Source organism: Raphanus sativus, chromosome 3 (assembly GCF_000801105.2).
Source record: "Raphanus sativus cultivar WK10039 chromosome 3, ASM80110v3, whole genome shotgun sequence".
NCBI classification, from domain to species: Eukaryota; Viridiplantae; Streptophyta; class Magnoliopsida; order Brassicales; family Brassicaceae; genus Raphanus; species Raphanus sativus.
Genome location: NC_079513.1, coordinates 14,622,379 through 14,636,649, shown reverse-complemented (window position 1 = coordinate 14,636,649; position 14,271 = coordinate 14,622,379). Strand labels below are relative to the sequence as shown.

Genomic DNA, 14,271 nt, shown 5'->3' with positions numbered 1-14,271 from the left:
GTGGTCGTTTCTCTACTGGAAGTCGTGGTCGTGGTCGTACTAATCCTACACGTGCTATCACCAACAATGCAGCATCCTCAGCGCCAATTAGCAATGATCAGATAGCTCAAATCATCCAGCTTCTACAATCTACTCAGCAACGTTCTAACATCTCGACTGAAAAGTTGGCTGGTAAACCACAGTTTCACGATGTGATTATTGATACAGGCGCCTCACATCATATGACAGGGAACTTAGCTTTGCTAAGTGATGTCACTGATATTGTGTCTTCATCGATTAAATTTCCTGATGGTCGATACTCTAAGGCACAGAAAAAGGGCACTATTAGGCTTAGTGCCGACTATTACTTGACAGACGTGCTTTATGTTCCTGAATTTAACTGCACTCTGATTTCCGTCTCTTGCCTCCTTAAGCAAACTGGTTGCATAGCTATATTCACTGATACTTTGTGTGTGTTGCAGGACCGTTTTACGAAGACCCTGATTGGAACGGGTGAAGAGCGTGAGGGGGTTTATTATTTCACGGGAGTCAGAGCAGCTAGTGTTCATCGTGCTACGGCTAGGAATGCTTCTACCTCGGAACTATGGCATAGGCGACTAGGACATCCCTCCTTTAGAGTGTTATCTTCTTTACCGTTTTTAGACAGACTTGGTTTTGATTCTGAGCAAGCAGCATCTTGTGAGATTTGTTTTCGGGCCAAACAAACCCGTTGTGTTTTTAACAATAGTTCTAATAAAGCTTCTTCTCCATTCTCCTTGATACATTGTGATGTATGGGGTCCTTACAGAACCTCTTCTTCGTGTGGAGCTAAATATTTTCTAACCATTGTTGACGATTCCACTAGAGCCGTGTGGATCTATTTGATGCTTGAAAAGTCTGAAGTTTCCGATCTCCTTAAGCAATTTTTTGCTCTCTGTGAACGACAGTTTCATAAGAAAGTTCAAAAGGTACGAACTGATAATGGTTCTGAGTTCTTGGTTCTTCGGAAATACTTCAAAGAGCACGGTATTGAACATCAAACTTCTTATGTTGACACACCACAACAGAATGGGCGTGTTGAACGGAAACATCGTCACATTTTAAACATTGCTCGAGCATGCTTGTTTCAAGCGCGACTTCCTCCTTCGTTTTGGGGTGAAAGTATACTTACAGCCGCGCATCTCATCAATCATACACCTTCTCAAGTTCTACAGGGTAAAACACCTTATGAACTTCTCTTCAATCGCAAACCTGACTATGATCAACTACGAGTATTTGGATGCCTATGCTATGCACACCGCCGATCCAGAGACAAGGATAAGTTTGGAGACCGCAGTCGCAAATGCTTATTTGTAGGTTACCCCTATGGCAAGAAAGCATGGCAACTTTATGATCTTACAACAAAAGAGTTTTTTTCTAGCAGGGATGTTGTGTTTTCTGAATCACAGTTTCCTGGTGTGGATGAAGAAGAGTATGTTCGTCCTCCTACAAACTCATATGATCCTTCTATCGAAGATTGGCTGCTCCCGGCGTCTCACTTAAGGGGGAGCGTTTCTGATGCTTCACCTCTCTCTCCTACAAATCAGCCTGCTGCTCCATCTACTACTCCGTTAACGACCACTCCTAACAACCAGACTACTTCTCTATCTACTGATCAGGTTGATGCTACTACACCGATATCTCCTACCCATTTGTCTTCTCCTACAAATACTGGTGCTACTACCTCTGCGAATCAAACCCCGACAGAGCCGTCTTCGCCTCCTTCTTCCTCTACTACTCCGTTAGTCTCTACTGAATCTCCTGTGACTCCAGGCTTACCAGAGATACTTGGTCGTGGTTTGCGGCCTAAGACTAAATCTGTTCTCCTAAAAGACTATGTTACTCACTCTGTTCTCACGACTAATAAACCCTCTCACGATCTCTCATGCGCTGATCATGGTCCTCTTTGAACGGTCTCAGGTAACACTCCTTACCCTCTCTCCAGCTATGTTTCTAATCACGTGTTCTCAGATTCCCACAGAGCTTACCTAGCTGCTATCACTAATGACGATGTCCCTCGCTCGTTCAAAGAAGCTGTCAAACTCAAAATTTGGAATGACGCGATGGGCAAGGAAGTAGACGCGTTTGATGCAACTAATACATGAGAAGTTACAACACTGCCTCCGGGAAGAAAGGCACTTGGGAACATGTGGCTCTACTCCAATAAGTATCGCGCTGACGGCACTGTTGAGCGTCCTAAAGCTAGACTTGTGGTACTCGGTAATAACCAGAGAGAGGGAGAAGATTTTAAGGAGACATTTGCTCCTGTAGCCAAGCTATCTACAGTTCGTATAATCCTTAAACTTGCTGCTGCAAAGGACTGGTTAGTGCATCAAATGGATGTACAAAATGCGTTTTTACATGGGGACCTTGAGGAGGAGATTTATATGAAATTGCCACAAGGTTTTACTTGCTCCGATCCTACTAAAGTGTGCCGCTTAAAGAAGTCTCTATATGGGTTGCGCCAGGCCCCGCGGTGCTGGTATGCGAAGCTTACTGATGCTCTTACAAAGTTTGGGTTCTCGCATGATTATGCTGATCACTCTCTGTTCTCCAAAATACGTGGATCGATTTGTCTACACATCTTAGTCTATGTTGATGACTTTATTATTGCCTGCAATGATGCTACTGCCATGAAAGAGTTCCAAGACTATCTCTGCAAGTGCTTCCGGATGAAAGATCTCGGGAAGTTGAAATATTTTTTGGGAATTGAAGTGGCTCGTAATGCTACTGGTTTCTATCTATCGCAGCGCAAGTATGCCCTTGATATTATTTCTGAAGCAGGTTTGTCTGGCGCCAAACCATGCTATGTACCGTTGGAACTTAATCATAAGTTGCTTGAAGCTGACGGACCACTTGCTAATGCACAACAATATCGTCGCCTTGTAGGTCGTTTGATTTACTTGACCACTACGCGACCGGACCTTGGTTATGTTGTACATATACTTTCGACATTCATGCAGAAGCCTCTGTTACCGCATTGGGAGGCTGCTCTTCGTGTTGTTCGATATCTCAAAGGCTCGCCAGGACAGGGCATCTTCCTCAAAGCTGCTGATTCTTTGCAAATAAGTGCTTACTGTGATTCTGATTGGTCCTCTTGTCCCCTGTCTCGACGTTCCCTTAGTGCGTACATTATCTTCATTGGTGAATCTCCGGTCATTTGGCGTGCCAAGAAGCAGGACACGGTCTCGTTGTCTTCCGCAGAGGCCGAATATCGTGCGATGTCAGTTACACTTAAGGAGCTCAAATGGCTTAAAGAACTCTATGACTCGTTTTCCTTATCTCATCCGCTACCTATGCGTCTTTACTGTGATAGCAAATCTGCTATTCACATTGCTTCGAATCCTGTTTTTCATGAGCGTACTAAGCATATCGAGCGTGATTGTCATCATGTTCGTGACGCAGTTAAGGCTAAACTCATCACCACTGAGCATGTTACTTCTAAGAACCAATTGGCGGATATGCTTACTAAGTCACTCCCTCGTCCTCTCTTTGAAGATCTACTGTCCAAGTTGGGTGTTCGTAACCTCACACTTCCAACTTGAGGGAGAGTAATATGATAACTACTATGTAAGTTAGATAAGTCCTAATATTAAGGAGATAATGATGTAACTATGTATATTCCCTAGTAGATTAGGATGATCTCGTATGTATATATACAGGCTATTTGGCCATACTCAATGACAACACAATACAATTACAAACTGTTATAGTACTTCCTGGTTAGTGTTAAAAATGTCTAAGATTATGAGAATATTTACAGCAATATCGTTTAATTTTTCAATCAGACATTTTATAAATTATAATGAAACCGGCCAGGCTAATCAGCAATCTACATTATGAAACGACCAAAGAGAAGATGCGTAGTGTCTAAGAGTGGATGATTGCGGCATTACTTATATATAACCTAAGGACCATATGTCAAACTATGTGGGATTCTTATAGGTTCTCACGACTTTTGGGTGAGAAATGGTCTAACAAGCTCAACGTCTCGAAAATATCAAAACAAAATTAGACCATTTATGGAAAACTGTTTTTGTGGAAAATCAATGGATCAAACTTAACTATGTTATAGATTAGTAAATGTGAGTGTAACTCACATCCGTAAAAGAATTCAAGAGTGAAACATATTGCTATATCACTCATATATTTCCCAGTGACCATATAACCAAACTATGTGGGACTCTAATATAGTGGGACCAATTCCAGGCATAGATCAATGGGATAATAATTATACTATATGACTATAAAATACGTCACATGCTTAAATCACGATGATATATGTGTGTGCTTTGAAATGGTTATTACCATTAGCATCTTGGAGACGTTGCTAGCTCCAAATACTTTGTGGACGGATGCGAATTTATGAGGCTCGTGAGGAGAGAAATAAGGAGAAAGGGACATTCTTGAGCGCATCTACGGCGCAAAAGCTTACATGCCGCACAAGGAGTAATGGTGTTGAGTGTTCCGGGAGGACCGGACATTGGTCTTCTAGTGCCTGCCATTTGATGAGGCCAAGCATCTGCTTCTCTTTTGATATTTCTCTCTCTCTCTTCAAACCTCTCCCTGAGCACAAGGAAATGAAGAATAACTTTAGTTTTCATTAAAAACACATGAATATAGGACTAAAAAGTATAAATCAACCATATCACCAATTTGACCGAATAAAATCTAAATCATTGTAAAGAGAAAAAAGGTTTCACTAATCAGATGTTAACTTTTTACCTTTCTAGTGGCATTCAGGCATGCTCTCAGAGGATAGAAAGAAAAGGGAGAAAAGGAGAACTAAACAAAAAGAGAGATATTAAAGTCAAGTGACTTTTAAAGAGGCCTTTGAAGAAAGATAGCGGAGGAACGCTTTAACGGCAAGTAAAATATCACGTTTAAGACTTTTTTTTTTTGCTAAATATGTTTTTTTTTTGAAAAAAAAAAACTAAATATGTTAATAGACGTTTAAGATTTAGTGGTCACGATATAACAGCACATGTGTATATATGTGTCAATATATATATATATATATATATATATAAGTAAGTGAAACTTTAACTGGTTTGTTATTGAACTATCTTATGGAGATAAAAAAAAAGGGGGGTTTGGTAGCTCGAAAAGCAGAACAGAGTTTTTTAAACAACTGAAGACATCAAGTTAGTGAACACTGAAGAGCTGTATTTACTGCTTAAGCACGTGAGCTGTAAGTTTTTTTCTTTTTGTTTTTACTTTACGGATCTGATCACAAAAATTATAATCATGTATACTATACATGCATGTTCACTCATACATCGGCCAGGCAACCACTGGTGGCTCACACAAATTATAAATTAAAATCATGTATAATCATGTATACTATAAATTCTTAGGGTGTTAAATTCTAGCGTTATCACAGAATATATTTTAGGATGGTTAATGACATATTGAAATATCTGGAATCTTAAGTGTTTACAGTTTATTCTTTCTCAAAACCTTTTGAAGGTTCCTCTCAAGTTGACATGGAACTTTTGTGTTGGGCCGTTAATTATTTTTGGGCCGTTAATTTGCAGGCCTTACTAAGTGTTTCAGAAATTAATCAAGTGGTTGGACTCGAGTTCAGACGTATGAAAAATATTTTGTTGGAAAATAAATATAACATGCAAGCCTAATTACTCGGTATTTTGTTTAAATTTCTTACTAGTTTCTCTGCCACTTTTCTTTGCCACCAACTCTGTTGGCCCTTCATTAACGTTGAATGATGGCAGTAAGATTGCATCAATTAGAAGTCATCAAAACTTCTACTACGTGTGCAGGAGTGGTCGAGGACTTTGACAGCCTTGAGTCGAGAATTAAATTTAACTAAATTACTCTTCTCGTCAAAACTACTTCATTGTTTCCTGACTGTAAATTCGTTATTACATAGATCCTTATGCTAAAGTTTCCTGCCAATGCCCATGTGTGGTTCAAGCGGATGCCATAATCATATAGATGAGGTCCTTGTTCATGGAATATTACTGCTCCTTTTATTTTTGGATTCGAACAATTCCTAAGCAATCATGCATGACGAGAATCCGCTGAAGCTGTATTGCATTGTTGGTATGGTATTAATCCCCATTTCCAGATCGTTGATATAAGGTCCATTCGTGTCCATGATCGACTTGACACTAGGGAATCCTGCCAATGCCCATGTGTGGTTCAAGCGGATGCTATAATCATAGACAAGAGGTCCTTGTTCATGGAATACCACTGCTCCTTTTAGTTTTGGATTCGAACAGTTCCTAAGAAAGCATGACGAGGCTTTATTATTAGTTCAGCATGAGATCATGATCACCAACAGCTATAAGACTATGCTACTCGTCAAGACACAATTGGCACGTGCCGATACATAACATTATGAACTAATTGCTGCACTATCCAAGACTAATAAAAGCGAATGAAGAAAGTGAAGTCCCTTTTACCATCATAGTCCCAACAGAGGAAAGACACTAGCTTGTCTAATCAGTACAATCGTCAAAGTTGTAGCATAGGGGTTAACAAATAACTTTAAAAAGATACTGCCGTAATTCAAGAAATGCTAATCAATCCAGTGACCAAACATAAGAGACATTCGGAAGACATGTACAAAAAAAAAAAAGTCTAAAGGCGACAAGGAGCCAGGGATGAAATTGCCCTTCTTATGAGCTAGAATAGAGAACACAACATACCTCACTTCGCTACAGACACCATAATGCGCAGAGGTTATATACGTTTCAAGCTCAGTATCATCTTTAAAAATCCTAGTAACCATCTGCAAAACAACAGGTCAATTAAAGCATGTGTGACATATAAAAAGTAAAACAGAGCTTAAAGGACTATAGAAGAAGATAAGTTACCGGCAGTTGAGGAAACTTAAGAGAGAGAATGTCGATCAGATAAGTTACCGGCAGTTGAGGAAACTAGGTCGGAAACATTGTTCTAGTGGGAGGAGATGAAAATGTAAATCATATATGGTTTTTGCTTACACATAATCCGCCATTTGGATATATACTAGTGGATGATGCTCACACGCTCTGACTTCACACATGTTAGCCTTTACTTTTGTCAAGCTTCTGTTTCCAAACTATAATTTATAACTACAATTGGAAAGGATAAATTCTCGAAGACAGATGGTTGTTTTGGACATAGAATCATCATCATAATCATCTTGTCGATTGCTACAATCAACAATGCAGTTAAAGGGAGTACTGAACCAGCCAGGCATACACATGTGCCACAACGTGTAATGTATGTTTTTTCAGCAACTAGTCTCACCACCGTCACAAGACAGTATTATACCAGAAAGGTGCAGGTTCTTACATGACAAGCTTGCAATGCAAAGTCTCGTATGTTTTACACCACAAGGTCATCATTCCCTAACATTCTGTAAAAATCACAATGTTGAAATAGTAGATTTTGGAATCAAACGTAGATTTTCATATGAGAGATCAACCATTTGTGTTTCAGAAAAATGTTCAAAGATTCCAAAAGTGTTGACATACCACCACAAAACTATTTGTTACAACAACAAACCAGAGAGCGTGAGAGAGAGAGAGACGAAAACAATTCACTATCATCTATCTGAGAAGAAAATACGGATCAAAACCTTCCCAAATTTCTCCAGCAAGAACACTAGACATATCCACCAAACAATAATCCACCGACTTCTCATGTAATCCGACAACTACTCTGAACATGTTAGACACCAGAGGGTTCCTCAGAAACGGTTTCAAGGCTTCCCCGAGCTCAACCATGTCAGTAAACATAGCTTTCTTGTCATTGCCATCAGTTGAGAATCTGAGAACACAGTTGGAGAAGACGTAGAGACCTAGGAGATTACCATAGAGTGGCAAAAACACATCCTTGTGGTTCCCTACACCGCCCACCCAGCTCTCTCTTTGTTTCCCCACATGGTCTTTAGCGAAAGAAAGCAGCTTACTCTGGAACTTACACCTCCATTCCAGTAGCTGCCCTTGGGGCAAGTCTCTATTTGCTAGCTTCTGTAGATGGTCACAGCAAAACTGCAAGATGAGGAGCTTTTCTTCGTGGTGGTTATCGATTTCCTTGTCGAATACCCGCCTCACTAGATCACTACCTCCCTTTAGCGGAGAAGTGTAATCTACCGTGTTGAGGACCCATCTCGAGAGATATAATAAATACTCGTTCCAGTGCCCAAAGACGGAAGATAAATGGTCGAAGCTCAGTTCCAAGACTTTCTCAACTTGTGTAGGAACTTCAATGGCAGTGGAGAAACACTTCTGGACATCTGTTGCGAGTTTTGACCTGATGAGATCATCTTCGTCCTCCAGCAGTTTGATGCAAGTGAACCACATCTCCAGGATTTGATACGCGTAAACATCGCAAGCGTTTTGAAACTTGCTTGGTGAGGGTGTTTGGTCATGGTTTGAGACAAGAGGACCAATGAGCTTCGCTTGTTCTAATATACCGGATGCTATAATAGCCTCTGCAGATGCTTGGCGAACATTCACTTTCTCGGATGATGAGCTTTTCTCTTTGATCAAGTTAACGAAGTAGGAGACACAATCAATCACACAGCTCCATCTCAGCTCCTCTTCCTTTTTGTCAAAGAACAAACCCGTGAGATGCTTCACACAAATCGCTAGGCAAGACATGAGTGTACCTCGTGTCTTAACGTGTCTTGTTCTCTCATATAAAGAAGTCAGTCTACCCCAAAGATGAATCACCGAATCATAACTCAACGAACCAACATAAATGCCTTCAACAGATTCCCTTTTGGATGCTTTTTTGAACATAAGAAGATTCCATTGGCAAAGAATCCTCAGAATGTAATTCTCACATCTATGATTCTTCTCCTTTTCCAAGAGATCCAATAACATCACCTGGACACCGTTACTCGCCCAATGCCAAATACTGCTCGTCTCTGAGAAACTAGAATCTTCTGCTTTCAGAAACTGCAGAAACCACTTCAGTGTTGTCAGACGAACTTCATATGACTGATCAGATATACAGCGAAGGAGCCTGTCCTTAAGGTCAGGAAAGTCTAACGCTTCAGGAACTTTATGCAATTGCGAATTTGGTCTTTGAGTGATTTGGAATACTTCAGCTGCTTCATCAGATGGCTGAAACACACAACCAAAGTAAGATAAAGCTGCCTGTTCCCTAAGCTCAGCGACCGTAGGGTCATAGTAGGAGAAACCATAAGAAGCGTCTGCATCCAAACAACCTTTAGATAAATCCAAATGCAATTTGGATACATCCTTTAGATTTTTGCTTTTAGAGCATGTCGACCCAATAGCTCGCATATGATCAAGCACTCTCAAGAACGATGTACTGAGGATAGGGCAAGGGCACATCAATGGAGAAGCCATCCATGTGCATTTTGCAAGGACATTGAGCAGTTGTTCGATAATCTGATCCTTCTTAGAGTCATCAGCAAGGTCTCTACAGTTTGTATCCAGGAGATTACCAAGTTGCAACAGAACTCCGTGAAGATAATTGAAAGATCCAACTTGGACCTCATTAGAAGGCAATGTTGAGGCAATGCGGAGGAGAACGCTCTGTAGCTTCTCATTGGAAACGAGACCTACTAAAGCACGGGACGCCAAAACACGAACGCGGAGATTGCTTTGAGTAGAGCATTTCATGATAAAGCGCATGAAAACGAACGGGTCCAGGTCATCTCCAGATTCACTTGCAATGGGTGAAGGCTTGAGCCTGGATAACAGAATGAGGATGGGCCATAAACTCGGATGGACATGATTTGCGAGGTTTGAATCTGATGGACCAGATGTGTCGAGCATATCAGTCGCTGCCTTTAACTCACCATATATGAAAGGGTGCAACAAGGGGTACCTTCAAGGAAACCACCACAATATTAACTAGAGAATACAAACAGTGTAGAGACAGCTAATAAGATTTTATCTAATAGACATACCTGTGAAAAAATTCAAGCCCAGTCAGGCCACGCCGAGCAGATCCACGTTTTTGAACATTAAGGAAACCAACCATCCTGCGGAGCAAGGCGGTGTACGCAAGTGTGGCACTGTTTCTGACCTCCCAATATGGTGAAGAGAAGGATCTTATTGCAACAGTCATAGCCTCCGCGGAGAAGCCCGAAGTATCAGTGCCCAAGTTTGTGTCGTTGAAAGCAGCTTTGAGAACATTGAAGGCATGCACCGTTGGAACAACACCTTCATCACGGACCTTTGAAAGTTTTTTACTTGAATGCAAATCAGAAGGATTGACCTCCTCTTCCATATGTTTAGAGCCTTTCTGTTCTACGAGAGCATCCATGAGGGGCTTCTCTGCAAGACCTATCAGCCACCTAAGCGCATGTGGGAGAAGCTTCTTTGGTGAACCTTCTGGTTCTGAGAGAAACATAGCAATGAATGCAGCAGGAATGCCTGCACTTCTTCTTAACAAATCGTCCACTGTTTGTCCTTTGGCCACAGTTCTCTCCATAAGCTGCTCCATCCAGGATTCTGTCAACCTACAAAGTCTTTAAAAAGATAAAACACAAAACACAATGTCAGTAAGCATTAAAAATTACAAAGACACGCAAGAAGCTTAAAATCATACCTTGGGTCGTTAGAACATAACAAACGGTGGCACAATGCTGAAAACCCAGCTCTTGTCTTATCAATGGCACCATTGTGCTTCATTTTTAAAAGCACTTCCAGGAAGTGATCTCCAATCTTTTCAAGCTGCTTCAGGTCAAGTACTGATTCAGAATTTCCTACCACAGAATCGTTAGGGACTGCAGAAGCCAAATCACCATTTTCTAAAGGTGCAAGGCTGCTGGTAGGTAATGGAATCTTTCTTATGATGGTTCCTAAAAGAAGACTCACCTGAAGAAAGAAGACAGTTTATCTCAGAATGCTACTTCTAAGAAATTAAAAATGATATAAAGAGCAGCTAGTATTGATAAGAAACACACAAAAAAGTGATGTAATAGAATAATGGATAACTGTGAGAAAGATGAAAGAATCAGTACCTCCTTCATGGCGAGCCAACAACCAACCATAACTACCTGTTCTGATTGTATTGTTTCTTGCACAGGTTTTGGATGTGTATCATTTTGTTCCTCTGAGAGAACAGTAGCAGAAGCATCTTGAACATCTGACAAGAAACTATCCTCATCTACTATGTCATCTATATCCTCATCCAAACACAAAGCATCAGCAGAAACCACCCAGAGTGCTAACGTAGTTATTCGCGTCACCAGTTTAAGAAGCTTTTCAAGTTCCTCTCTCATCTCTGATACACTAGATAACACTGCGTTAGAGTTCCAATCCAATTCCTCGAAAGTATAGCGCAAAGCCAGTAAGACCCCATGAACAAAACTGTTTTTGCATGCTTCAGAGAGATCACGCTCTCCCTCCTTCACACAAGTATCAAGCCAATGAATCAGTGATTTTATATACTCAATCACAGGATACTTGGACTTGGAGTTCTGATGAAACCCATTCGTGCTGCTTTCACACTCTCTTTGACAACAAACAACATTGGTGGAAACCTTAACTATCCATCCAAGATCCAAGACGTACTTTCTAAAGATAAGCCTTAGAGTCAAAGAACCTGCATCACTCTCTCTAACACGTGGACTGCAGACTAGATGTTTGGCCCAGGGGATAATGGTCTGAACCATGTCTTCACTTGAAACACCGGTAAATGGAGTTGGAAAATGAAGCAATATACGGAAAGCATTTTCCCTGAGCCTGTCCCAACTATCAACAATCGATCCCACCAGTAACAACGTTGAATCATGCGAAGTGACAATATCACAGTATGGGTAAAGATGCGAAGTGGCTTCCTTAGAAGGCACAACAGGCCAAAATTCAATCATGATTTGTATAAGTTCCGTCGCCATTATTTTTCTCCTGTATGGAGCAGAAGGGTAGCAAGACAGAGACAGAAACGAACTCAGCCACCTCATAAACTTGAACAGACTCTCTGCTCGCAGGACTGCATCCTCGTCACCTTCTTTGTTCAAACATTTTCCACTGCTTCCGTTCGCTAGACGCGGTTGCCAGCTTCCTAGCTTATATTGCTTTTCCAGCGACGTGCGAACCCGAGAAAAAAACTTCCTGAACAAACTTGTCCATTTCATTTGAAAACCAGTAGAAGATGACCTCATGTTCAAGGGAACAGCCTCCTTGATGAGATAGAGCTCGAAGGGGGATGGAAGACTAGCAGTCTTGGGATTTAAGAAGAGTGTCTCTGCCGCATCCACGCGAACGGACTCATCAACATGTGTCAACGCCATTTTTAGCCACTCAACGGGAACTTTTAACTCGATACCCTTAATTTTGACAAATGCAAATGCATCAGCGCTTCCTTTTTGCTCAATATCCCCTTCAAGGAATGCAAGTGTACGACAAACTTTGAGCAGTGACACTAAAACAGCAACCTTCTGCTCAACTGTCAGTTCCATACTAATGCTACTCAACTCAGTATACACTAGCTTGGACTCTTCCTCACTCAACCCAATTGATATCAAACCAAGCAAAGGAAATATACACTCCACATCCAGTTCTAGCAAAACCTGTACTGCATAAGTATTCAAATTGGACCTGAGTTTCGACATTCCAGAAGCAAGCCCGTAAAGAAAAGGAGGCAAACAATGCTGTCGGTAAAGCGCATAGCCCTGTTCCACACCTTCACTCCCCCAGCATTCATCACGCAACATCTCAAGGAAACACTTTATAAACGACGTGACAGCACAGCACACATCATCATCAACATACGCATTTGCCATCTCAAACAATAGGTTAGGGCTCATATCCAACAGAGTCTTTGCACTTAACCGCCTTGTCAAGGACGCTAACGGAACGTACCTTCCTTTACACCGTGGTCCCAGACGAAGAAGATAACTGACGATCTTCAGCTGAGACTCCCTTACTTCCACTTTATCATACGTCTGGTGAACCTTGGTTTGAATGTCTAACAAGAGGTCAAACATGAGATGGACTTGTTTAACCGTCTGGCTCAGAGGATCCTCCAAGTTGTTCCATATAATCTTTAGCACCCGGGACACCTTGCTGTCTGGCATTGGATCATAATCTTCTGCAAGACCATTTAACATAGACATTTTGATCTGCTGCAAGCAGATCTGCATCACAGTAAGTGCGTGGAAGTTCAAATGGCTGTCAATGGGATTCTCGCATAGATCACAAAGCTCAGGCAATATTCCATCGAACAGAATAGTCTTGTGATCGCTACTCAACCGAGCAAAAGAGGAAACCAGAACACTTCTAGAAACTGCCGTAAGAATCCCTCGGATCAAGCAGAGCCTACTCAAAGATGAAAAGCTGGAGATCTCAGAACAAATATCTCCACCAAACGGAATTTTACCAACAATATCAGTAAACTCAACGGCACCACCACTCCAGCAAAACATACCTTGCGCTATAAACAACCCAAGCTCCTCCTCCCCTTCAAGACAAACCTGTAGAGCAGCACAGAAACTCACACCAGCAGCCACACAACAGTCCCTAGAAAAAGCAGCAGACTTCAGAATCCTCATCTGAACATTAAAAACCTTCTCCATAAAACTTGCACCCTCCTCCCCACCAACCAACCCTTTAAACTTCAAAGGAAACCGCTGAAACAAGTAGTAAGAACAAGACAAAGCCTCTTGGCACTGCTCCATAACAGTAGGAGGAGGTCTAGCAGAAGCCTCGGTCTCCAACACAATCCCATTCAGCCCAGAGACAACGTCACGTCCCACCAGAACCGCGCAGTCTTCGATTATATCAACCAAGTATCCCAATTTAGGCATTCCCATTACAGACAAAGCAACTCTAGCCACACAGAACCGCTTCCCAGCACCGTGTTCCAAACCTCCATACTCATCACAAAGCACTTTAAAACACGAACTGATCACGGGATGGAACTTACGGGTTTTAGCCAAGGATGAAAACGAGAGTCCTGTGAAGAGGCTGTGAGTTCTCCATGAACAGAACCTCCAAGTAGAACCTGATAGCTTCCCATATAAAAACTGGTTCTTTCTCGTCTTTGTTCTCATTGGTCTTCGAGAGTAGTTCAGCGAACGAGGCAACGACTCTCTTCGCGTGATTAACTTGCGCGTAGGTTGAGTTCAACGAGATCAACTGTTCGATGTCGGAGTGAAACTTGGGACAGGACTTGGATAAAGTAGATTGGGTCAAGGAAGAAGTGAAGGAGGTTGGGAAGACGATGGCGCTGTATGTGTAACGGTGGCGATGCTGGAGAGCTCGCCACTTTGCAGACATTGTTGGATGAGCTGAGAGTAAAGAGAGAAGAAAAAAA

General features: G+C 41.6%; 1 non-coding gene across 1 annotated transcript; it reads right to left on the bottom strand.

Annotated features, from left to right (window-relative positions):
* Positions 1-7,441: 7,441 nt before the first annotated feature.
* LOC108846093 (uncharacterized) lies at positions 7,442-14,241 on the bottom strand. The gene is made up of 4 exons (XR_008943197.1): positions 10,976-14,241; positions 10,561-10,829; positions 9,917-10,480; positions 7,442-9,834 (listed from the first exon to the last, which is right to left on the bottom strand). It is a non-coding gene; the product is annotated as an uncharacterized LOC108846093 (transcript).
* Positions 14,242-14,271: the final 30 nt, after the last annotated feature.